This window comes from Corapipo altera, unplaced genomic scaffold (assembly GCF_003945725.1).
Source record: "Corapipo altera isolate COAL_440 unplaced genomic scaffold, ASM394572v1 2c, whole genome shotgun sequence".
Lineage (NCBI taxonomy): Eukaryota > Metazoa > Chordata > Aves > Passeriformes > Pipridae > Corapipo > Corapipo altera.
In genome coordinates this window covers 2,071,555-2,098,260 of record NW_020884923.1, presented here as the reverse complement: position 1 = coordinate 2,098,260, position 26,706 = coordinate 2,071,555, and the positions used below count along the sequence as shown (strand labels likewise).

General features: G+C 45.2%; 1 long non-coding RNA gene across 1 annotated transcript in view; it reads left to right on the top strand.

The window, feature by feature from the left end:
- Positions 1 to 552: 552 nt before the first annotated feature.
- Positions 553 to 26,706, top strand: part of LOC113953741 — a 51,088-nt gene continuing 24,934 nt past the window's right edge. Inside the window, exon 1 of the long non-coding RNA XR_003529999.1 lies at positions 553 to 666. This is a non-coding gene — a long non-coding RNA (uncharacterized LOC113953741). The remainder of the gene's footprint in view (positions 667 to 26,706) is intronic.

The following is a 26,706-nucleotide window of genomic DNA, read 5'->3' as shown; positions in this document are numbered from 1 at the left end:
GACATGTAAATAAGTTAGTGTGCTAATTGTGGCTGGTGTTACAGGTAGCGTGCAGTTAAAAAACGTCTTGCAGGGTGTTTTATGTGGGTTATTTCACACATACTTCTGTGAAATAATGTTTATAGATCCTCTCTCTCCATTCCCTGTGGCTGCAAGGGTAGGAGCAAGAAGCAGCATTCAGTGTAGGCTGGCCCACTCTTCCTCCCTGGGGTTCCAAGTTCCAGCAACCAGGAATCATTAAGCCAGAGGAGAAAAAAATGACTTTTGGCTGCGCCTGAGCCCTTCCATCAGTGTTGCCCAGCAATCTCTGTGCTGAATGGAAACGGTTTCCTCTCTCCCAGCCCTAAGCTTACAGACTGGGTTTCCTGCCTTCCTGTTAGTGCCTCCACCTACCCAGACAGCTCTGACACTTCAGACTTACTGATCAGCTATTTTCTACCACAGCTCTTTTAGCAAAAGTTCTACGCGACAGTGTAACAGCTGACTAAGCAGCAAGCCTGCAAGCGAGAGAAATGAATGTAGGGCTTTTTTTATACGGCAACCTGACAAGACTCTGTCTCAAACTGTGAGGCATTTCTCCATATGAGCAGTCTGTTCAGTGGATGTGCTGATGTTCGGTTGTGCTCTTGGAGTTGGGAAGCAAGCCCTGACGGGACCCCCGATGAGGTAAAAAGGCAAGGGGATGCTTCAGATACAGTACGTAGAAGAGAGGAGCACAGGCAATTTGCATAGTGAAACCACGATGTGAAGATATGCTGAATATGTGACTTGGCTTTGAAAACAGTCATCATATGCAAAAGCAATCAATGCATAGGAGAAATCTTATAGAAAGACTCTGTGGACCAGAAATATGAAAGTTCAAAGTGATTTTCATATCAGACAGCCTGTCATTTCAGAAGGCTGCAGAATGGGGCATTTTGGGGCACCACAGTTGAGCTGGAACCAACCATCCATCTCTGAACTGAATTTTACATATATATATATGTATATATATATGTATGTATGTATATATATGTGTGTGTCTATATATGTGTGTGTGTGTTCCCTCCTCTGTGCTAAATTCCTTCTTTAGGAATTTATGTCAGCATAGTGCAGCCATTCAGAGCACATTTCCATAGTGCTTTCAGTTTTCATGCTCACTTTTTCAGATTACTTCAAATATATCTCAAGAAATTACCTAACTCTGTCTTCAGTTACTGATGGGTATACCTTGAAACATTCAAAGCACTTGAAAAGTTCTGATATCTTTGGTCTCATCCTTCGCCAAACTATATCTAGCCTTGTTGAAGTCCCTGTTTATTCAGACACTAGTGGCAAAAACATCTGTAGACTTCCATTTTAACACTGTTAATCTGCTGTCATCTGTCCTAAATGGGTCTTCATTTTTACCACACTAGGCAGGTGGTGAAAAAAACCCTGGAGCATAGTCTTTTGCAGATTTTAGGAATAGAGAAAATGTCTGTTATTGCTATGGGACCTGGGTTCCACTGTGAGGTGGTCTTATTAAGTGCCCCATTGCCAAGTGGCTGGTATTTGAGGGCAGAGGGGTCAGGACACCAGCAGGACATTAACACTTGTCCACTGTTGGGATACACTCCTGGACAGGACTGCTAATGCTGGGAAGGCATGTTCCCTCCTCCCTGGAGAAAAGTGAGAAAGAGGAGAGGAATAGATAATTATTAACAAGGCAAACCAGCAAAAGTACTAAATGAGTTCACAAGGACTTGAGAAGGAAAATGGAGAACACAGATGCTCGGGAAAGTATTGATAATGAGAGGAGACAAAGTGGATGGGCTTTGTGAGAGTTGAAATCTGGTTCAATGGTAAGATGGAGCAAAATTAGAAAGAAAGTCTAGGGCTGATCTGTGTGCTTGAAGATGACAGGACCTGGAGGGACAGGTGACTTCATCTGAGGGTGCTCATTCAGGGAACTGGTAATTTCTTGTGCTTTGTCTTTTACGAACAACAGTGGCACATTTCTATCTGTACCTGCTCCTGTTTCAATGCTTGCCAGTATCCCCTTGAATAGCTAATTTTTAGAGCAAAAAGGATGAAATATCCATTGATGTTGGAAAGAGGTGGCATTGCTTTCATTCAGAAGGGACCTTAGGGGTGCCTATGAAAAGTGTTGGGAAGGCAACTCTGCAAAATTGAAACCTTTATTCTTTATACTTGATATAAAGATTGGATGAAAGTTCACCCTCAGACTGGTGAACTGAGAAGGATGCTCAGTACCAGAATTTCTACTGAATGGGTCAATAAGCCCACTGATGTGATGGTGCCTTTCATGGCATGCCTGGAAACCACTACTGAATGCAATGCAGCATTGACACTTCAGTGAATCGATTTCTCTGAATGCCATGCCAAACAGATGAGAAGCCTTTGTCAGCCAGTTTGGGTCAAGTCTGTCATCCGATCTCTGACCTATACCTTGTGGTAGTGGAGTATGAAGGATGAAGTCATCAGGAAAGTGCAAAGGTCTTGAGTCCTTGGAGGGAAGAGTTGGATGTGCAAGAGGATGTATTCGAAACAAATCAATAAATCAAAGATGCCAGCCCTAGACAGATGTGTTTCTGTGCTGATTCTGGTGCTGATTCTGGTACCTGTGCAGAAGCACAGCAGAGCAAGGGTTGCCTCAGTGTCTGAGAGGGGCTTTCACACAGTAGGTTTGAAATGTACTGTCACCACTGGAACATCGGAGGAGAATTAACGTGCAGTGCTGTATGCCTTTGCTTCCCTCACCCAGAGGACTAAGGCCAGCAGAATGAGAAGGATTTTTCAAAGTGGTGTGGCAGGCTAGCAGAAAAAAAGGAATAGGTTTTTTTGGTGCTACAACTATTCCTTGTATGTAAATATCTCTTTTTACTGCGTTCAGATTCCATTTTCCCCAGGCTTTCCTCTGATTTCATCTCAGCCAAGGTAGGTGAGGCTCATAGGTATGTTCAAGAGGGAGGTCTCAACTACTGCATCTAGATAAGATGCCCTCGGTCAAATGTCACAGCCTGCCCACTCCAGTAAGGGGCATCACTGCTTCCACAAGCATGAGAATGTCCCAGATCCTAATGCCAGCATTGCTGGGCAGCTTGGTGGCTTTTCGTCTTTCCCCTCTCCATATCTCCACATTGATCCCAGGATCTGTGAGACGTCAGAGAGGCTGGATGTTCTTGTCTCTGTGGTTTGGACAAGAGAAGGAATAGGACTCATCTGGCTCAGAAACTCGGGATATTAGTTATGTGGCAGCCTGCACTGGTAGGCTCTCCATCAGGGCATGCTGACCACTGCATGTACCAAAACAACCCGGGTTGCTTTTTCTGGCATGGCATTTCAGCTTCATGCCTTTACATGTTTGCATGGAAAGTGAAACAAGGGCCAGCATTTTCAAAGATGAGGGCTCAGAGGTATGCAGAGACTGTTAGTGGAAGAGTTTGCTTGAAGAGCTGGAAAATTAAATAAGGAGAGTCTAAGAAGTGATTTAGGAGTGTAGGGGCTGCAAGATGCCAAGGCTATGGATAGATAAATGGAGCATCAATTCATAGTAAATTGCAGTGTAACAGCTTTGTGCACACAAGTATTATGGGGTTTCAAAAGCCAGGCAAGTTTAACCCTTATACCTCAGGTCTGAATGGTCACTGAATTGTGACTGAACTGGCTAGCTCTCACTGATGGCAGTGTGTTTCTGGCTTTTTAAAGATGGGATAGGTTGGTTGACCAGGCCCCCACTTCTACCTTATGGGAATTTGTTTGGCCTGTGTCAGCTCTCCATGGGTCACTATCCTTGTATGCTGGGGCATGCTCTGCTTGTGAGAATGCTTGCCAGATTTCATAAAATCATGGAATAGTTTGGGTTGGAAGGAACTTTTAAAGGCCATCTAGTTCAACCTCCCTGCAATGAGCAGGGCTATCTTCAACTAGATCAGGCTGCCCAGAGCCCTGTCCAACCTGACCTTGAATGTTTCCTAGGATAGGGCACCCCTGGACAACCCATTCCAGTGTTTCACCACCCTCATTTTAAAAAAAAAATGCCAGTCTGGGACTCACTCCCCCATGACCTCCAGCAACCTGAATGTTAACTACCTCTCCAGTCATGCCCTATGGCCCCACTTCTCTCTGTGAAAGGTTACTGGAAGGCATTGGTTGGGGAGGCAGCTTCTTAATTTAATTTGAAGCTGTTGTCAGGAGCACTGTAGGATCAGTGGGATGAGCCGTTGCTGTTTCTCGCCGTTAATACCAGTGACATTGTAATTTTCATGGCTATAAAGATGCCCGGAGCAGAGGGTGGGCCCCCTTGGAATTAGCAGCAATTTATTTTTCTTTTCATTACTGAAGAGAACAAATGATCTTTCCAGCAAGCAACCTTCACTTCTGTTGCCATGATCTGCCCTACTCCCAGGAAAGAACTCACTTCAGAAAGACTCTGTAGCCCTGCAGAGTGTGAAGGGCTGATCACAAAACAGACACACACACACACTACACACACACACACAAAACAAACAAACAAAAACAAAAACAACAAAAAAACCCCCACCCCAAAATAAAAAGCAGCTGCTGGAAGTTAGAGCTAGACTAATGTGGGGATGAAAGCATTTATGCAGAACAGAGGTGGGGAATATTGGCTCAGCAGAGTGGGCGGAAGTGTCCTCATGAATGAGCAGCACAAAGGGAGCGAAGTGGGGCTGCCTCGAATAACAAAGAGGGAAGGAGGGCGTTAGAATTTGATAGTACAGACTTTGGAAAAAATGAGAAGCCAAGAAGACAAGGAAATCATGGCTAATTTAAAACTGCCTTGGAGAAGCAGGTGGGAGGAAGACCTTGAACATTTGTTACACTTTGATTTGAAAGTAAGGAAATGGAAAAACAAGGGTTGGAAGGCAGAGCAAGGGAGGGCTCATCTCCTGCTTGCTCTTTAAAATTAACAATACTGACTCCTGAAGAGAACATTAGGGATTTTCTGAGAAAATGCAGAGCTCCTGGAATGAACTATCCTAAGGGAAGGGCTGAGGAAAGAGGATGAAGCCAGGGGCTTCCAGAAAAATGATGATGATGTGATGAGTCAGAGGCACTTTCGGTTGCACTGAAATATTTACTCTTTGTCTGCCTGTATCCACATCAAGAAACGAGGGCAACCCTTCTTTGACAGGTTAGAGTTATGCTATCAGGAGGTGTGCTAAGAGGATAAATAACAGCATCCAGAGGACCTTTATCAGCTCCTCCTGTTGTTACTTGCTTTGGACCAAATTCTTATTGACTCGGTTGAATGCGTGCTTGGAGTGACTGAGCGCAGAGCCTGAACACCTCTTCCCAGTGTGCCTGCATTTCCCTTTTTTGCACACTTATCTTGACAGAGGTGACAACTCCTTTAAACAAGGCACATGTGACAGTGGCACTGTGCCCCTCTTGAAAAGTTGCCCAGGCCTGTATCTTGTATTTTGTACAAAGAGAGCCAGGGCCATCCAGAAAAAACAGGCGCAAGCAGCCAGTACAAGCAGTTTCAGTATATTCTCTTCTCAAAAAAAAGCCTGAACATCTCTCCAAAATAATCAGAGCTATTAAATAACACTTATTCTGTGTGGGGGAAGTACAGTACTATGGGACTACTAGCATATGCCAAGGAAAACACTTGGACTTGCTATAACAATGGACCAAACTGAAGGAAACGGAAGGCTGTGGTGCCTACAGGCTGTTCTGGTGAGAGCTGGGGGGGAGCAGGACCTGATGGTGGACCCGAGGGAGGACAGCCACGTGGTGGTTGTGCCGTGCCATGCCATGCATCCGGAGAGCTGCTTGGCTCACTCTCCCTCAGACAGTGTCTCCCAGCAGCCAAGCCCAAATCAGGTCATGAAAGCAGAGCACTGTCACCATGCAGCAGGTTTGTGGTGATCAATCAAATCACAGTGATTTCACTGAGGGAAGAATTTAGGTTTTACTTGCAAGAGTAAATACATATCTTTTTCTTTTTTTCTTTCCCCTCTGCTATATCAAATATTACCTGCTTGTATTTGACAAATAGTCAGTCTTTCTGAAACACTGTTCGGGATTGCAGCACCAGCACTGAATAAGGAAAGTAGCATTATGTATGTAAAGATTTTAAAGCTTGGAGTACAAGGATGAACTGAAGAAATCCTTTAGGGACTGTATCTGATCAATGCCATATTCTGCCTCCACCTTTCCCATGCAGTGTTAATAACCTTGTTTCGAACCAGACTCTCTCTGTCCCACTTGGCCACATCCCACTCTCCCAGGTATGTAGATCTTCAAACATCTATCCTCAGGTGTCTGCTCAACAGTAGTATTGAGCAGCCCAGACTAGATGCCAATGTGGCCACGGGTGGGAAGGCAGTGAGGCAAGCAGCCTGCTTACCACAGGCTGCTGGATGAAGAATGCTGGTTGTGTAGGGCCAGATGATACTTGCTGCTGCAGCAACACAGCATCGTGGCACTCATGCAGAGATCCGTCACAAGCACGTCATGCCTCATGCGGAGAGCCATCACATGAAAAATACACCACTTGCATGCGTGGGTATCAGTTTAAAAAAGAGTAGTATTTGGCCTGTGTAATTATATATTAGCTGTGCATGCCTGGTGATGGGAGGGGAGGGTTTCAGCTATGTCAGAGATTTTATATGTGAGAAGAGATTTAATGAAGCCCTCTAAACTTACAGTAATTTTCTTGTGCTTTTCGTGGAGCATGAGGTGAAAAATGTAGATTTGATTAGTGTTGCTGGATCCATTCTGACAAAAGACATCTTTACTGTGTCTTCCCATCTGCACACAAGGAGACATTTTAGTTCCTGTGTTTCTTTTTTTCTACCTCTGCACGTGAAACAGATCTTTCCTTCCTATAGGTCTCACTGTAAAGGTATTTATCCTTGATCTTCAGTTGCCCTCAGTCATGCCCAGTCTCCATTGCTGCTGTTCCTGTCTATGGCTGTGCATGGGGCAGCCCCACTCCCCCACAGCCATGTGCAGTGTGGAGCAGCAGCAGCAGGGCTCCCTTCTGGTCTCATGTATCCCAGCAGCTTCTCTCCTGGACTGTGTGATGGCCTTCATCCAAACAAGTCATATCATGGTGCTTAGTGGAAAAGGGGGACGCTCACTGGAACTGATACAGGGGTGAGGTGGTGTCTTCTTCAGATTGCCCCTGCTTCAGAGGTCAGTGTGAGGATGTGGCACTGGGAGGACTGGCAACATACCAGGGCAGGGCTTCTCATGTCCCAGAACTGATGCATGGGGCAAGTCCCTGATGCCCTGGAGGCAGGAACAGGATGGAGGAATGGCTGAAAAAGAAATTGCTGACAGCCTTATTTTGGTCAATGTCCCACTGAAGTCAATGGGATGTTGCTCCAGGAAAAACTGGATAAGGATCTGGGGTTTGGCAGTAGGAAAGGTTCTGTGTTCTTGCTGTTTATTCTCCGAGTGGAGCCCTAACCCGCTGTTTGTGACTTCATGATCATTTCCAGAGCCTGTACTACTGATGTCATACCCGAGGGATTCTGGCTTCAGGTGGGAAATTAACAGCAGGAGCAGATGAACTCTTTAATAAACAAAGTTCCTGTTTTCATGCAAATGTCTTTAGAAATAAGGAATGAGGGGAGTGAGAAATACAGAAATTTATGGTATAGAAGCGACGCTGTTTGGAAACAGACTTTTTATGAGTTTTCCAAGAGGCGCCAGCTGCTCTTTAATGTTTTCATTTAAGAGTTTTATGTATGAAAGCTCTAGCTTGTGTAAACAGCAAGGCTGAGAAAGTTGCAGGGATTGTTGTTAATGGTGAACCTAACAGGCTGGGGATCTGGCTTGGAAAAGACTGTCAGTGTTGATGTTTATTCAGAGCGGAGGTTTTGTCACGGCTGGATGACACCTCTGATGTCCCTGTTGTTCTCTGAGCTCTCCTGCCTACGCCCCTCGCTCTCATGACTATCCCCAATGTCCCTCCTTCCTCCAAAGACCTGGGAGAAGGTGGCACAAGCGCGTAGTAAACCCTTCAGGCAGGGCAGCACCTTCTCCGCTGTGCCGCAGCTTGCCATCCTCTGAGGTGCAAGCCCGGGTTTAGGAGGTGGCCATGACGCACTGCCCCTTCCCTACCTGTGGAGGCAGGGATGGACAAGGTGCTGCTGCGGCAGCATGGCAGGAATATACACCAGCCACCCATTGCTCTCTCTATCATGTGCTCTGGTACTCCCTGCCCTCACCAAGAGCCATTGCTGATCGCATCTATTAATCTGCTATTTTGGGGAGTGCCTATTGTGGACTCTAATTAGTATAATTGCTTTATTTTGCTGGAGAGAGCGCTGGAGCCCACACCACAAACAGCTTTGTGTTTTTCTGGTGAGTTCCCTTTGTTTGGCAATTAACTCTCCAGGGGTGACATGTGTGGCACTAGGTTAGAAAAAAAATAAATGAAGTCCCTTCAGCAAGGCCAACGGGCATGAAGCAGGCAACTGCACGCCCAGCACTTCCCAAGGAATGATCCATGGTGCTTGCTGCTCTCCATCTTGCTCTCATGTTTTTCTTCAGCAGCTTTCTGTTTGCTCATCTACAGGAATACTCTGCATCTCGCCTGCCTGTTTTTGAAAAGGTGACTGCTGATGACAACTAAGATAACAAGAGAGTGGGTTTTGGGGTTTTTTTCTGCCTTCATGAGCACACCTCCGGTTCTATTAATAAAATCCTGAATCTGACTCGTCCTTCTGAGAACTCCCGGCCTCTCTTCACCCATTCAAATCTGTATTTTTAAGCTTCTGTAGGTGGATTGTCGACAATGGTTGTTATGCAAACTCTGAGTGCTGGCTTCAGGAGCTTCTTAGAAACATGCAATGAGTAATCTTTATGTTTCTGACAGGTCTACGAGGAGGGAGGGTGTGCAGTTTTGCTGAAGATAGGTTGACAAAATAAGTGTCAATTCATGACAAACCAACTGCCAAAAATATTCACATCAAACACTGAAAACAATTAGTGAACAGTATAACAGAACATCTCTGAGGCTGGGGAGTGTATTGAGGACAGAGCCCCTCAGTAGTAAACTGATATTTCAACCTTTTTTTAAAATTTGAGTCAGAAGAAATGGTCAGGACCTTTGTTCTCCAGCATTACTTGCATGTTTGGTGTTTTGGTTTTTTTTTTAACTCATAGGAAGTGGCTATACTTGAAAGATGAGATAGCTATGTTTATTTTTCCAGCTTGCTGTGTGAAGTGAGCACTGATCACATGAGACCTGGCTAATAAAGTGGGGTCACAGAGGTGTGAGACGGCCATCAAAATTTGAGGGACTCTGGGCAGTAGCAACATGGACTGCAGAGGCTTCTGTACTTGAAGGAGAAGCAGCAGTCCTGTGCTCCAATGGTCTGCCAGCATGCTGATACTTTTGGAAAAAAATTATCTGTAGACAAACTTCCCTGAACAGAGAATTGGCTGTTGATAGGTTGTACATGGCTTAAATCACAACTACAACGTGCAAGCCTCCAGATGCCAACTTGAACAAAACGGAGAGAGAAGGACTTCTTGGAGAAGGGGGCTTGCAGTAAGATAAGTTCCCTCCTCAGGTAGCAGTGCATTTGGGTGAGTCACCATGTGATGCAGTTTGCTGTTTGACCCAAACAGGATGTTGTCACATTCTACACTGCCTGGATTTAGGAAGTTTGGCTTTGTGGTACCTGTTTTCTGACTGCAATGTGTGGCTCCTGTGACTGCAGAACATGCCAGCAGCAGATGGGGAAGAGGAGCCAGCACAGCCCTGTGATGGCCCTTGGGCTTGGGGCTGCTCCTGCCTCTGACACCCCAGGTAAGTCAGCTAGGAGTTTGTAACAGCATCAGTGAAAGTGGTGCAGGCTCATCTCAGTTGACTTCCCAAGGTGCTAGGCTTCTCTTAATGATAGTTCACACCGCTGTCAGCCTCCCAGCCCACCCCAAAGCAGACTTGCATTTGGCAGAGGCCTTGTGTCTGTTTGTAGCTGCATGGATGTGACCCTGGGATCAGCAGCCACTGAAGGGCACAGCACTGGGTACCTTCTATGACCTTATATTGCTGTTCTCTTTAGCACCCTGTGTTACTGTCAGTGGGCACACCCAAATACCCGTACCAACCCACATCTTTGCATCATGCTGGTAGTCACAAGGAGGCAATACCCAGGACTCCACCAGCTGGAAAGCCCCATCTCTGTGCACAGGCATTGCTTATTACTACACCACAGCTCACAGATCTTCAGAAGTCAACCCACTCCATGAATCTGTGTTTCCTAATGCTGAGAGTCCCATTGCCTCTGCCAGTCTGCTAGTTCCATCGCTCCTCTCTCAAGTGAGTCAACAGCCATCTGTGCATGCTAAAAATCAAATAATTTTTTTCTTTAAGTTTTTTTTTGTCACTTATAATGAATCCCTCTGCATCACCCTATGTGGTACCTAGTGATGTCCAAGATGCAATCAGGAGGAAAGAGTATGATCTGAAGCCACCCACACCAGCGTGATATTACCTTTCTGTCTCAGCTGCACTTCAGCAATCCAGCTGAAATGAGGCAGTTTTCTCTGTGCTTGGTGCCAAACACTATTCTCACTGAAGCAGAGGGAAGTTTTGTTTTTCCCTAAATAGGAATGATTTGGCCTTTGGTGGTGCTCAGCTGGAAAGATTCCAGCAGTTTTCTGATCTTGTCAGAGTGGCTGAGATAGTCATAAATCAGAAGGGCTGCTCCAGAAATATTTTCCCTGGGTTTGATTCTCCATCCCACCATGCTGGTATAATGAAAAGAAAAATTGGGCCCACCACTGATTTAATTTTACAGATAACCGCTCTCTTTCCAGGCAATCTTTGTGATTAATTTTTCTCACAGTCTGTCTGGGTTTTTTGGAGGTTTGTTTCATAGGGCTGTGGAGTTTTTTTTACCCTCCTCTCCCCTTCCATATGTGGAAGAATAAAGTGAAGAAACAACATTTTCAGAGAAGAAAGACTTGGAAAGGGTTGCTGTTTTCTGGGAGTCTGCTACAGCTGTTAATTTGTGGAAAACCTCAGTGGAAAGTAAGCAATATGGCAGCATTGCTTTACACGAGAATTGAGCAATGGCCTCATTCCAAACTGTGGCTGATTTAGGTTCTTGGCTTGCACAGCCAAAACTTCATGTAGTGTCATGCTTTTTTTAATAGATAATGTTGATGCAGCTGTGGAAGGCTCTGATGTTCTTTTTTATTTATCATGGAATTGTCGTCATTCAATCAAGCTTAAGCATTGTGGAGCTGTGATGTTATTTCTCTTTGCTTGTTAGATGTTGGCGGGTGAGCCTGAGATGGGCTGAGATGTTGTTTGGGAACCAAGAAAAGGCTCCCTCCCTTCCTCTTTGCCTCCTTCACAGAACTGCACACAGACCCAAACTCCCATCCAAAAAAGCAGGAACACTGAGAAAATTTGGAGCTAGGCTTAAACATTGTGCGCTGGGACCCTTCTGCCTCTCCAGAGCATGCACGCTCTTTTCTTCTTGTAGGCTTTGCTCCTTTCCAGCATTTGTCATGCATAGTTGGTGGCATATCAAGATTCTGAGTACTGTACTGAGTGCAGTAACCTCTTTTTCTTGGATGGACATTTTGTTTGTGGAGGATACAGCATGGTGCTCGGTTGTCTGGGCAGAAGTGAACACTGAGGAAAATTTCAGCTATGTGATGTCTATTAGATCAGAGATTAATTTTCCAGTAGAAATGTCCAATTATTCAAACCTCTCCAGTAGATGAAAGAGCTTTTTACAATCTATTTTTCTGAAAAACCCTGCAATTCATTTGGCATGGATTACATGACCTATTAGGGATTAGAAAAGGCAAAAGTGTTTCTAATTAACGTCAGCCCGGCTGTTAACTTGCGGAATACTGGTGAGTGGTAGCACAAGATGGCTCTCACAGATAGTTCTGTGACTACAGTTCATGTGTACATTGCTACCTGGACTTGGAGCCTTCTGCATAGTGCGTTACACAGGTTCCCCCTTCCCAGGTAAGGCATTAATGTGCACTGGACCAGTTACTGCTTCTTGGCTCTGCCTCCTTTTCCAAGGCAGGCTTTATGAATGGGTAAGCCCCACTTTTTTCCCAGCGCTACCTTGTCATACTCACCTTCCTATCTCTGGGCCATACACTTGCTTTGATTGCATCTTCCTCACCTGTTTGGCTATGTATCTCATTTCTTTTCCTCAGGGAGAATTAGGGCAGAATCTTTCAATCCTTAGAGTTTCCCCACAGCATCTGGACAGAAGAGTAAAACTAGAGATGAGCCAGAATGAAGCAGGCAGAGGAAGATGAAAGAATTTGGAGATGGGAACTATTTGCTCTTGGAATGAAGCTTCCTCCTGGCTGGCTTAAGGCAGAGCAATTTACTCTTTTCTGTAACATGCACAACAGCTTAGGCCCTGCTCTTAGAAGTAAACATTTCAAGGGTGCCTTAGGGGCCCCTTTTTTATATTTTTATAAGCTTCTTGGTCTCCTTTGAGTCTCAGGCTATATCCCTATTGCCAATATTGGAGCTAGCTTGAAGTAGAGTAGTGTCTTGTGGAGATACTTGAGCTAGGTTGATCAAGTTTGGCTGCTAGAAGTAGTTTACCCATAGCAGTGTATTTGCCAGACCATTATACCTGCCTGCTGCCATCCGTTATCCTGTGCCAAGCCCTGTTAAAAGCTGTCTCTAGCTCACACTGGTGACTGTGCAGCAAATGCTTTTGCTGCAATCCTGACTTCTCTGCAGCCACTCTTGAAGCTCCAGGACCTAAATGCCACAGTCAGGGTAGAGCATGAGGCTTGGGAGCTGGAGTCATGCTGGTGCTTTTGCAAACTTTTTTTAGGGCTGAACCCACATTCGCTATTAGCACTGTTCAATGCTTTCCTGTTTTTCTCTGTCCCCTTGAACTCACGCTGCAGCCCTAACTGACTATCGTGTTTTGTTTTTAACGACAGAGCAAAAGTGCCAAAATATTTCAGTAGCTCCCCTAGGAACATCTGCAACTTCTTTAGCTAGTGTTTTCACAGCTGGCCATAACTTCATTTTATTTTTGAATGCTAATAGTAGTGAATCTGGGATCCTGAAGGAGAACAATGGCTAATTTCCCTTACATCAAGATTTAAAACTTACAAAAGGCTACTCTAGCACCTTTGAATAAATGACCAGAAACAGAGCTAAGGGGTACTTTGTCATTTGACAGATGAAGTTTCTAAGCTTCAGACAGAGCTTAGACCAGCCTTCTGACTTAGGATGAAGTCTGTGTTTGGAGCCACCAGGATCAAAACGTACAGACCCCTTAAATGACATTGCTGCTGCTGCTGCTGCTGCAGTTGAGGTTCATGCTGCCATGTGGCAGGAGAGCAATCTGATCACTGCCTCCAGTGCAGTTTCTGTCATCTTTGATGAAAAAGGTAAGAATAAAATCTCACACCTCTAATATGATACCAAGGTCTAGGAACAGGAATTAGGTCTGTGAATTTGAACTTCATCTAGTAAAAGTGCCACAGACCTTTAATTGCAGCTCAGATTTATTACCTGCTAGCTATGCTTAGTTGGTCTAACAATGAAAATAAGCCACGGTGCTTAATCATTGTATCAACCTGTCACTCATAATCTTTGTGTTGCACCTCTTCACTCCCTACACTGAGCTAGAAAAGTATGAAGAGAACAAAAAGCATGCTGCAAAGCTTCCAATTTTATTTCACTGACAAATCTAATAGAACCAAAGAAGCTTTAGACTGAGCTCTTTACCCGAATGTTTTTTCTCCTACAGTGGCATCCCCATTGACTCCTGCTGGAGTGGAGACTATATCTCCCCTCACATTCAGCTGCAGCACCAGGACCACTTCTGAGTTTGGTCCCCACACACCCATGAGAGCTGCATCCTGGCCCAGGCAGCAGCTAACAAACTGCACTCTTTTTCTGAAGGGCAAAGTGCTGGGGGGAGACAGGTCTGCAGCCACAATTTGAACAAATGTAGCTGTGGCACTTGCAGGCTGAGAAGCAAAGAAATACTTCATCCCGCATGTTTCCTTGGGACATCCCATTTCATCAGTGGTGTCTTCCACTGGTGACACAGGCAGGCTGCAAATCAGCACTGTGTGTGTCTGCTCATGGAGAAGTCCTTGATGGTCTACCTTTTTAAGGGAGCCAGAGCTGCCAGATGAAGGATGCTGGTAGTGGAGGATGCTGTGACATGGCTCTTTCTGAAGGTGGAAGACAGTTTCCCAAAGACATTGCTTCCCAACATAGGTGGACCCATGCCAGCATACTCAAGTACCAATTATATCTGACTGTGAGATTTCCCACAGCTCAGGGGAAATGCTGGTGTGGAGTAGGATTTGGGGCTCCTGTTGTGGCTCATGGCCGACACAGACAGATACCTCTTTTGGGCTGTTATGATGCTCCCCTGGGGGCAGAAGGCCCAATACCCCTCTCGCACTGGGACCATGAGCTTGTCATTTTCTCAAAGGTAGCAGTGTTTCTTTTAATGTGCCTCTAAGTGGGAGGGGTGGTAGACTAGGAAAAAAGACTTGATGCTTTTTTCTTATTTCCATGGACGTGCCCTGTCAAACTCAATGGGAACTTTGCCGTTAATTGTAACTCAAGCAGACACGTTGTTGAGTGTGATAAAATCCAATAGAAATCTTTAAAACTCCTTAGATTACCTCCATTGCTGCAGTTAATTTTTTGTCCATGACTTCTCTACGAAACCAGATACAACTAAAACATGCAATTTAAGAAGGCTTAGTGCCTTGACCTAAGTGCTAAGGTATTGCATGATCTGCCTGCCAGATACCACAGCCTCACTGCTACAGACAGGTAATTAGGTCACCACTTGTGAACTTTTGGCACACACAAACTTATGGCCTGATAGCACAGATGCCCTCAAGCAAGCAAAGGCAATTTGCCTATCACTGTGAATCTAACGAGCACTGAACTCCAGTCATTTAGAATAAGGTGGCTTCAGCCTCCTCCATTTTAATCCTACCTGAAGGCACAGAACTTGTCTATGTGGGCATCTTGCAGAAGATGCCCACAGCAGAGGGGCACTCAGTGGGATCCTGTGCAGACATGTGTGCAGTGGCTACTTTGGGACCCTCCACGGGGGCAAATGGTGTGCTTCAGCACTTTAACACCATCGCAGGAGGCGTGTGTCTACCTCTGTGTCATAGCAAGCCTTCAGAGGCAATGCTAGACTGTGACAGAGGACCGTGGCTAAGTACTGAGCCTGGCAACACTGCTGTTTCAGGTGCATGGGAGACAGGAGGTGTCCTAAAAATGCCTCCTATCATTTTTCATAAATGGAAAATGCAGGGTTTGGTCAACTCACCTCCCTCTGTCCTTGCTGTATTTGTGTATTCTGCATATTTTTTCCTCATACTCCATCTCAAGACACTTTCCCATCAGCTCATGCTGTTATGTCACTCTCCGGTGGGTGAACTCAGTATGACCAGGAAACACTGAAGGAAAATGAGATGCAGATGTGGTAACTACATTAATATTCCCCTTCAATGCCATTGCTATTGGGGAGCTCAGACTGTTAATTTGACTTTGCTCCTTCACAGAACACAAATACATCAAAGTGTCAATCTTATCTGCCTTTTGTTTCAGACCACCTGCCCCCCTGGAACAGCTTGTTCAATGTACTTGTGTCCTCCCCAGTCATTCTCCATGGGTGCAGCACATCTGGTGGGCCCCACAGGGGACACTGGAACCTGAGAGGGGCTTGGATCTGTGGTTCAGTTATGTCATGTCTGAGTGGTTCTTGTTTGTGTATTTTCTGAAAACCCAGAGTAAAAAAGGCTTTTCCCCATAAATTAATAGTGACCTCAAAGCTCCCATGGTGGAGAAACTGCTATGTGATGCAATGCCAGTAAAATAGAAGCAACTGTAACTTCACAGAAAAAGCAGTGATATTCTGATTAATTGCTCTGTTTTCTGGGGTTTCAGTAAAAATGTCTGCTGATTATTTCTGAAACTTATGATGACTGTCTAAGTGCATAACCTCTTCTTAACATCAATTTGGCAAACAGAAAAGGAAATATATCATACAATATTCTGCCTGTAGGGCCAAGTTCTGTCATTTATCTGCTTGAAAAGCCTCTGTTGACTGCCTTGGGATTTCTCCTCACGGAATGATGGCAGGACATGATCCAGACCCAATATAAATGTAACGTATTAACCAGTATATCTTCAGATGGGGAAAACGTGTGTGGAATTTCCCTGCACTGTCATGTGCGTACTTTATAGGCAACTGCATGCACAGTTATTGAAAAGAAGCACAGACGTCTGTAGTTAGACATCAGTGACTATTGTGGGAGGGAAAAGAGGGAAACTGGAAGGCTTAGAATTTGTGCTTTATTGGTTTACTGAGAAATACAAGATGAGAGAAATGAAAACAGTTTAGGACAGAACCGTAAGGAAGGGAAATTGGCATTGCTGGCAACACTGATGAAATATAATGTCTTTGCCAGAAGAGTATAAATAATGGGTTTCCTGATAGAAAATGTTGATGAGGCCAGTAGGGGGGAGAGTCTGAGGAAAGTGTATGCATGTGGAAACTGAGTTTTATTTTGGCAGTGACTGAAAATAACCATGAAGCCTGGAGCTTGTAAACCTGGGAATCCTGAAATTAATAATTTTGAGAGTTAACTGTTGAAGAGTGACAGCCCCATGAGGACCATTTGCTTTTCAAGTCTTGCATACTCTTGCCTATTTTAAGTCCTGAGACTCACTGCTGGCCACATAACAACTTATGAACCAGTAGTTAGCCAAGATAGCAGCCTTCGTTTCAACAGCAGCTATGGAGGCTGCAGAAAGTGCTGGTGGCAACAGGATGTTTGGTAAAGGATCTGTTTTGGGCAGGTTTTACATTGCATTCATCTCTGCAGTACCTGATTGATGCCTTCCTTAGTTGTGTTACATACCACCACTATCTGTCCTGGGCTGTTTTGTTCTATTCCTCTTCACATGGGGAGGAATGTGTACCGTATAGTGCTCTGTTTCAGTAGAGTTTCTTGTATAAGTCTACAGTGTGGAACACACAGAAGCTCTGAAGGGCTCCGTCCAAACTCCTGCTCAGAACTTCACAGGGAGATCAGGTTTTTCAAGGCCTTGCTCAGGCACATTCTACATATCTCCAAGGATGGAGATTTCACAATTTCCCTGGGCTGTAGGCCTGCTTCATCAAGTAGGATGATCCTTCTTTATAACTTTAAGTGATTGGTGCTGATCCAAGTTTTAGGCCTTTACAACAGAGGATGCTGCTATTCATTGCCTTTGGGGCCGGTTTGGGCTGCTTGAGTAAAAGCAGATGAAGGAAGATTTTCTTGGCTTGACAGCAAACCTCAGTATCAGCCCCAAGAAACTCGATCTAAAGAGGTTTCCACAAAGGCAAGCCTTAGGCTACCTGGCAGAGAGAAAGAGGCTCCTGCAGGGAATAGTTCAGAGCACCTCTGTGAAGCTTCTCTTTTGAAATGCCCTCAAGAAATAGTAGTCTATCTTCACTGATAACGGCAGGCAGGTAGGAAGATTAGTTACCCCTTTGCTTCCTGTATGCATCCTCCGTGCATGAGCCTTTCTACCATCAAGCCTGAAATTTGCACAGTCTTTTCTTCATCTGGACAGAAAACTAAAGAGGTCTGGAAAGATGATGGGGAGAAAGGTGCCGCTGAAAGGCAGTGATTCAACTGCTTGGATTTGTACGCAGTAATGATAATGCTGCTGATTCACTGGCCCTTCAGCTCCTTATCCTGTGCATAGGTTGTGACTGTCCTTCAACAGACTTTGGCATTTATTGAGATAGAGTAGTATTTGCAATCAACCGTGGTTTTTCATCACCTGAGAGCTGAAAAGTCTTGGTCTTATAAGGGATCTTTTGGACAAAATCCCAAACAAAATCTACTGCTTCTAAATCTATTGGTTTTCCTCTACAAATACAAATTGGTAGTTAAGATCTCAAAACAGCCCATCAAATACATTCACACATATCCAAGGAAAAGCAGACTGGTGATTAGTTAAAAGACTTGCTACTCTGTGTCCCCAATTCCCACATAGTCAGACCTTGGTGGGTAGCATAGGAAAAGTGTTCTCAGTGGGTAGGCTCCTAAAACTTCTTCCTCAGTGCCAGGAGCTGTAGTCTAAACAGGCAAGCAGCAATGACATTAGAAAGGGAAAAACGAAAACATTAGCGGTTGTCCAGACCAAGTACAGCTCCATCACTTCTACACCACGCCAAGGGAAAAAAAAATACTAGGGACTTCCTCAGCATTTTGCTTTCATATGCATGCACGATGCTCTGCTTGGGGATTGTCATCAGCTGAGGAGCCATGTGGTGCAGTGATCCCAGTGTGCCCAGCACAGGTTCAGGCCCCTCTATCCTGGGCAAGCTCCTGGCTGGGAGGACGTTGCAGAAGTGTTTGCTACGTCCTCTTTCAACTTCATCTGTGCTTAGTTTTCCTGGCAGATAGGGCTGAACCTCCTAACTATTCATTTTTCAGGAAAAATATAAGTAGCCTGCAATGGCAAGATACTGCCAGAAGATGTTTCATTTTGTGTGCAACTCTTGCTTTGGTTCTATTCTCCATGTTGGGATTTGAAGTTGCAATGAAAAATTATGAGATGCTGCCACATTTTTTGAAAATTATGCAGGTGATCCAAAGCTAATGGGGTACAGGCCACTCCTAAAATTCCACACATGCCTACAGGATGCAAGGAGGCTGGTGAGCCTCTTTCAGACTGCCATCATTCCCCTTGGAATAGTGCTTCCCTTCTCCCACATTTGTAGCCTGGCTTCTCAACAGAGCAAGGCCCATGGGGTCTTTGTTCACATATATGTGAAAGAAAGTCTCTGACAAACATCTTTCAACATTCAGCAGATTTCAATCAAATTTGTCAGTAGGATGGAGATCTCAGCAACTTTATGTTCTTAACAAGTTTTGTGAAAATAAACATCCAGATAAAGAGGAAAGAAGTCCTCACTGATATTCCTACTGTGGGAAAGGCTAAATTACGAGCTTGTATCTCATTACAGCATCTGGATGGGAGACACAAAGCTCCAGGGGTTTCCCTGGTTATGGAGCTATTTTTTCATTTCCCCATCCCAAGTCAAGGCAAAGCACTGCATAGCAAGAGGCGGAGCTGGGGCCAGTTTCGCATCTGCAGTAAAGATGGCAGTGCTGGAACTGCCTCACTTATGGCTCAGTCAACAGACAGCCTCTTCCTAGGCCCCTTTGGATCACTGTCCACCGCAGCAAAGGCCAGTGCATGAAGTGTATGCGTGTCTCCTTCTGGCTGCTGGCAAACAAGGGCAATTTTTTTCACAATGGAGCACAAATGCTTACCCAGAGTCAACTGTCTCTGGCTTCCTGTCTGCAGAATCTCTTTTATGAAGTAAATGTTTATGCTTTCAGACTCCCTTTAGGCCTGTATACTCATTCAGCACATGGCTGCAGGATAAATCTGTTCTTGCAGTTAGCAAAGGGGTAAATGCATTCTCCAAAATCCTCAACGAAACCACGAGAATTGGAGGGACACCAAATCCAAACATTCTTCTCATTTACGCTGTTAGAGCTGCTGGGAAACTGGATATTTTGCAAAGGAACTGGCTTTTTTTCCGCCTTCACTGCTTTTTTTTTTTCCTTGAAGTCTGCACCAATGGAATGAGTGAATTATTTCCTGGGGCAGCTGCTGTGTAACATCCAATACTTTATTCTTTGAGCTCATAAAAATAAGTGCATCAAGAAGAAAGTGGCAAGTTGCTCAGTGTTCCAGAGGATTGGGTGGCTCCAGAGATTTCATGTTTGTTTTCTTGGCATGTGCTAGATATGTCCGTCTTTTCTCTTTCAGCTTCTGCAGGCACCACCTGCCCCTTGTTCTTCTTGAAAAATAGATGAAGTAAATCTGAGACATGGGGCCTCAAGGGAGTGCCTGGGGAAGGAGTGGAATAGAAAGCAGTAGGAAAAGAGAGGCTTGTATCTCTCTTCAAGGGATGTAGATGATAGATTTAAAAAAGCCTTAAGTGTCTGAACAGTTGGTGAAAGCTGTCAGCCATCACGCCTTGCTTGCCTACTTACATACCTCTGCCACAAATTAAAGGAACAGGCATTATATAAATTTATGGCCTTGGTCCCTCTTACGGCCCCATTGCTTTCCAAGCTGTGTAAGGTGTCATGATTCTGCAGCAGTGGCTAAAGCTTAGGGCAACGAACTGGCTGTTCAAAATTGCTTTGCTCATCTTACAGGATCCCTAATGCAAGCTGCTGGGGTGGAAAATGCAACTTCTTTGCCCTGGAAACAGAGGTTGAGCAGGCACTGGTTGAGGTCTTTGCTCTGGGATCTGAAACATTCAGGCTCACCATGAAGGGAAAATCTCTCTCTGGCTTCTTGCAGCGAGACAGGTTGGAGGCGAGGGGAAGGTGTAACCAGCTGACTGGGGAAATCAGTTAAGATGCACAGAAAAGGAAGCCAGAGGCTGTGTGAATTGTGCACATCAAAGTCAGCAAGGCATAAGCTCAGGCTTCCTTTCATCCAAGGCACTCTTCACAACAGGTTTCCTACCGTAAATGTTATTGCAATGTGCCCATCCAAACAAATAGCAGAGGAAAGACGAAAGCAGCACTTTGGGTTTGAAAGTCACTCTTAAGGCCCTTGCACCGAAGAGGCAGCCAGCACCACTGGGGTCCTACACCATGGTGCTGCCATGGAGCACCATGGACAGGGGACCCACATACAGCGCCCACCCAGGGCACCATCCTTCACCTCCTCCCCATGCTCTTTGCAAGTAGGTACAGCATCAGCTGAGGCAAAGCTGTGCGTCTTGTGAAAGTCCACGTGGCTGTGCTGATTCACACTCTCCAAGAATGTGGCCTGTTCTTGCTGCCTTGCTAGCTGGTCTCCAGATCAATATTATTCCAGGGATTTTGGACACTTACGCACAGGAAGTGTCTATGTGCTGCAGCTGATTGCACTTCAGAGAAACACTTACAGTCCATATTTCTTTGCTTCTTGAAATACTGGAGAGGTCTCCACTATTTCATACATTTTAATGCAAAAAAATCATTCCCTCCTATTTCATCTTAGATGTAGGAGTGGCAGAACACATGCTTGGAGCCTTCTTTAGGCAGTTGAAGAGGGAACAAAATATACGTGGATCTCTTTCATCCATCCTGTGCCGGTTTAAAGGCCTTTATACACCCTGATATCACTGGGACCTTCTTGGGTATAGAGAAGGATAAGTGTGAGACCCCATCAGTGTGTTGAGCAGCAGCAGAGCATGCTACCCTGCAATTCCTGCCCCTATGATTTGTGGCCCCCTACACTTAATCTCTCTGCTCCTCATCTTCCCATCTGTGAAATGAGACATCTCTTTGCCTTTGGAGAAGGTGCTGAGATACTTGGAGGAACAGTGCTTTTTCCATTGGCAAGTATTTCTGTTTATGGCAACTTCTGGGTTTAATGGTGTCAAATGGTATTTAACATTGTCTGAGTTATCTGTGGAGGTTGGGAAGAGTGAGATGGATATTATTTGAGGTGAAAGCAAGTCTGGCTGTGACCTTCCGAGATCCCATCTCAGAGCACATAAGAAAATGTACAGACAGAAACTTCCTGGCCAATGTGTTTGCTTCCTTGTAACAATATAAGTGAAGTGTTTTGAAGAAGGAAAAATATAGACATGACAAAAGTGATGAAATCAATAAATTAGTATCATATTAATAAAAAGCCACTTCAACCGCAGAAAGAAGGTTTAAACAAACATTAAATAGGAAAGAAAGTTGCCTGAGAGAAAACCAGTGCTGGAATTAACTGTAACCAGATGCAAAGTACCATTATCTTTCTGAACAATGTGCATTTATCTCCAGCAACAGTCCAAAGTGGCTGTCACTTACTGTAACACTAGGACAATTGTTGGGAACACTGCTTTGGCAACCTGCAGGCTTGTTTAGTCATAAAAGGACAAATTCTTACATTATGGGAGGGGTACACAATGAGACATACACATTTTTTAAATTAAGAAAGTCCTTTCTTCTCCTCATGTGAGAGTAACTCAGAAAAGACAAACATGGAAACTTTCTTCCTGTGCAAAGTCCTGCCAAGCCATGTAGCAGAATCCAGAATGTCCCAGTGCCTCACCACAGGTCTGCCACTGCTTTACTGAATGACCTTGGACAAGTCACCTACCAACACTGTCCTTTTATCTCCTCTACAGAAGGGATAAACTACCCTGAAGCAGATGTTTGACACCATGTTAAAAGCAGGATCTATGATTGGCTACAGGAAGGAAAGTACCATGTGACCTCCTCAAGGATAGAAGCATTATCATGATGGTCTGTGTAATGAAGAGGAGGTGAAATAATAAAAAGAGGGAGACCAAAGCTTTACCAAGGACACTATCAGTGAATTTGCATGGACAGCTGTCAGATGGGGCTGGTTTGAGGATAAAGTCCACTGGTTCAGCATCCTGGTGGGCTTCCTAATCCCAGTTTGAGTCTCCCAGTGCTACTCACAAGTAGTTCCGTGGACACTGCTACTGCTCCCAGAGCAAAGCACCACTCCAGATGTGATGGGTGTTGAGAGTCTCTTCCTAAATCAGTCTTCAAAACTGGGATAATATGCCCGAGACTTTTAGTGAATTCACTAAAAGTAATAGTTTTCAAATGCTTCCATAAAGCGGTACAGCTGGAGTTTGAGAAGGCTTTTTATGGCTTTGTGTTTTGTTTTATAAGTAAAGAGCAGAAAGGAATACATGCTATGTATGGCTGTGTTTATAAGGGTGGAGAGATCTGGGTGTGCAGATTGAAATCCTGTGTAGAAGTGTGTGAAGCAAACCAAGTATGTCCTTGGGAATTAAAATAAAAATAACCCGTGACCTTTCCCTAATGAGCTGTGTGAAAGGTGGGTAGTGATGGCCAATAGACTGCACATGTCATAACAGCATCTCATATGCTGTTTCACAGCGGGAGTCACAGCAAGAGCTCACTAGTCCTGATTTCTCCATGCATTCCCAGCGTAGCATCCACTCTACTCAATCCTTTAACTACACCCAACTTGCAGCTACAAATCGCTTTATGTGATATCCAAATTCACATGGTATACTCAGACCCATTTTCATTCAGTGTGTAGTTTATCCCATCTGGTTTCCTTCCCCCCCCCCGCATTTCACATAGAGGTGCATGTGCCATCATGAGCCTTCTATGCACGCAGCACTTCATTCTGCTCTGCCCAAGGGGCTGGAGTTTTAGGAAACATCGTGTGGTTGTCCACGAGCTCCCAGTTCCCAGGAAGGGAACACTGCAAAGCTTGTCCTCGTGCATCTAATATAGGTTAGAGATAAGTATTTGCCCCATGTCTAGATGTCAAGCGAATCACCTCCAGTATTTCAGGCCAGTGCAACTGAAGAAAATTCAGGTGGTCCTTATGAGGCTAACATACTGGCACAGCATCACTAATAACAGACTTTTTACCTAAACTGCCAATGTGTACTTGATTTTCATTCTTGGTAGTAATTTTTTCTCTCTCCCCTCCAAAGTGGTAGTATTTCATAACTATGAGAATGGTTGTAACTGTGGGGCCTTCTGGCTTTAAAGTAAATGCTTTTCCTAGTGGGAAAATGCCCTCGGCTTCCACAAAGAGCATGCATACCACATTGAAAAGCAAAACAAACACTCACCAGATCTTCCTGCAGAAATCTGGGAATTTGGGTTCTCATTTGTGTGTGTGTGTGTCTTTCTTTGTAAAGCCTGATGAGGTTTAGTAAAGAGGGAAATGGCCAGTGCAAGGGATTTTTGCTGTTTGCTTAGTGTGCCCCTGGGAGGCTGTGGGAAGAGGAAGTAAGAGCCACCAGGAGCATGAACTTGACCTGTGCTGTTGGAGGTGGATGGTGTGCATATGGTGAGAGAAGAGCAGGATGGCCACATCAATATTGCCAGTGGCAGCAGCGGTAATCAAGCTGGCTTTGAACAAGCTGAGCAAAGTCTGCCGGAGGAAAGGCATCTCTTGCTATGTAAGGTCTGTGGTCCACCCTTGTGCTTCTTTGTTGTGCTTCTGAGTGCTTATTATTTGCACTGGTGGCATCTAAATATTCCCAATTCAGAAGGCAGCTTCATTTTCTGTCAGGTGAACCTGCTGCTTTCTGCCTCCTGCAAGCTGTAGGTTCACCCTCAGGCTGTGGCATTTCTCCAGCTCCCCCGATACCCAAATCCAGAGTATCTTGTTCTTGCTGGGGTCCTGGGGCTGATGAGGAAAGAGCCTGTGCCCAGATGGCCTGGCTAGGGCTGGCTCCCACTGGCCTCCTGGGATGCTCGAGGCTGCCTGCCTCTCTGCTGGTTGGACCATAATATCCTGTGGCAAACACAAGAATTTATCTAATAGAGCAGAGCTTTTTCTTATTGAAGAATCAGCTTGAGTCCATACAGCAAATGTAGCTTGCCCTAAGTTGTCTGAATTCCAGCCTTTAATGTGGGAGTCTCCCTGGTCCCCTCAGAAAAGTTTTGGGACTTGAGTTTTCAGCCTGGTGTCCACAGTATGGTCCCTGGTGCCACCAAGACCCATCTCCTTTGTGGATATGCTTTTGGAGTTCCCTCCATGGACTATCTGTGTTTGACCAACATGACCCAGTTGTTCCTACTCATCCAAATCACAGGATTTCAATGTTTGAGCAGTGGCTTGTCTAGACAGTCAATTACTTTCTGCTCTCATGTCTCTTTGGAAACTTCAGTGATAATGTCTTCTTTGACCTTGCATGTATAATTATTTGTCTTCCCTATAAATAATGGATTTCTTTGTTGCTGGTTGGTGCTGATTCATTAATATTTTCTTACCTTCTTGAGTTTCAAACACACTTAGCGTCTTTCCAGTCTACTCTTTGCACCAACACCTGGTCCTTTGCATGCTTCCTAGCCCTTCTCTCAGCTGCTATGTCCACATTTTCTGTAATCCCATTCACTTTAACTGTAGATCCTCCACTGATATGTGCAATCACATCATCCCAGGTCAGCTTTTGTTCGTGAAGAGTGGGACAATTTGCAGAGTTTCCCTCTGCTCATGTATTCAGACTCAGAGAATCTCCTTTTCGTGTTCCTCATCTTTGTATCAGATCCAGGAATCTCAGTTTTGCTCATTGAGGGAGAAGGGAAAACACGGCAGAGAGGGGCAAAGTGGGACCAAACCTTGGGGTTGTGTGCTTCACAATGGAGAGTAATTTGCCAAGGCATTTAGTAGCAAAGCCCCACAGAAGGCAAACCCAAAATGAATCTGATGAGCATGTGGAGAGTAAATTCCTAGAAGAGTTACAATGACACTGGCTCTGCTTGCCAAGTGATAGCTGGAGGTCACGGTTCTTCAATTTTCCCTTTTGAAAACCAAGCCAGATCAGGTTAGCACTGTAGGTCTCGGGTAACCCCTCGCAGCACATGAGGGCAGGAACAGCACCACATGAAACTTGGCACAGCAGAGCTCCAGCTTTGGTTAAGGCCCCCTCGAGCACTCTTCTAATTGAGATGCTTAGTACCGGTAATTAGTAAGGGCGCTAATTGTCCGTTTTTAAGATCTCATCTTTCTCAAACTGCAAATTGGCTGGTAGAGAGAAGAAAAGGCACAGGAACTGTCAGTACCTCTCTGCAGACAGCTCACTGCACTTAAGGAAATAGACTTTGAGAAGTGCAGTAAATTTACTGTAATCTGCCCAAAGGCTCTGTTAGCTAAGTCAGCACTTTGTGAAAATGATAGCAAACTATCCTTTTCTCAGTCAGGACAGGAATTCATAGTATGCTTATGAAAGGAACTACAAACCTGAAAAGGGCTATACTTCTCAGATGAGATCAAAAGGGCGTGGGAAGGGCTGCTCAGAAACAGGGAGAGCAAGTGAGGCACTGTGCTCTCAGATCCCTTGGGAAGATCTCTTAGAAAGAGCTCCAAGACTGTAATGTTACAATGCAACTCACTCATGCAAAATGGAAGGTCCTGGCCCCACATTTGCTTTGAGCCCACTGCTCCACCCCTTCTCCCTGCATTTGGAAGAGGTTGGTCAGCCCTTGGGAAGTGGCAATAAAGGCACCCAGGTGCTGGGGTTGCCTTTCCAGGGTGAAAGGCCTGAGTGTGGTGTGTGCCAACAGCCAAGCTATGTGCCCAGCTGACGACATTCAGGATGACCCAGGCTCCTCATCCTCTCTGTCTTGGGATGCCTCACCCTTGGCCATGGGTAATCCATCCCTGCCTGCCTGGGGGCACAGGGAGAGCACGGTAGCACTAGCCAAAGAAGCCCTTTGTGTTAAAGTGGTTGAAGCAGAGATTTCACTGGCTCTGCACGCTGGTAGCTGTTTACCAGTGGTGTAGTGGTTCATACCTGCTCACACCCTCCTTGCACTGCAGAAAGCAGGAAATTGGCTCTTTGTGGCTGTTGGCAGGTGTGCTGGAGTGTTCTTCCCATTGATGGAGTATTGCAAACCCACACAGATCTTCACTGCTTCCCTGGAAGTTGAAAGAAGCTGAATTTTTTCTTGGCTTCACTGGGATCAGCAGGAGACCAATACACAGGGCATCAGCAATGCCTACCCTGCGATGCCAATGAGTTCAGCAGCAAGGAGAGCTGGGTCAGTGACATCCCCATCAAGATATGAGATCTCCTCCCTCCTGGGTCCTGCTGCTTACCTGGGCTCTCCAAGGCTGTTGCTGTTTCCACAGTGTATGCAGTCCTGATCTTGTAAACTGTCCAGCTTGGAAATCCCAAAACTAACCTCTGTGGGAGC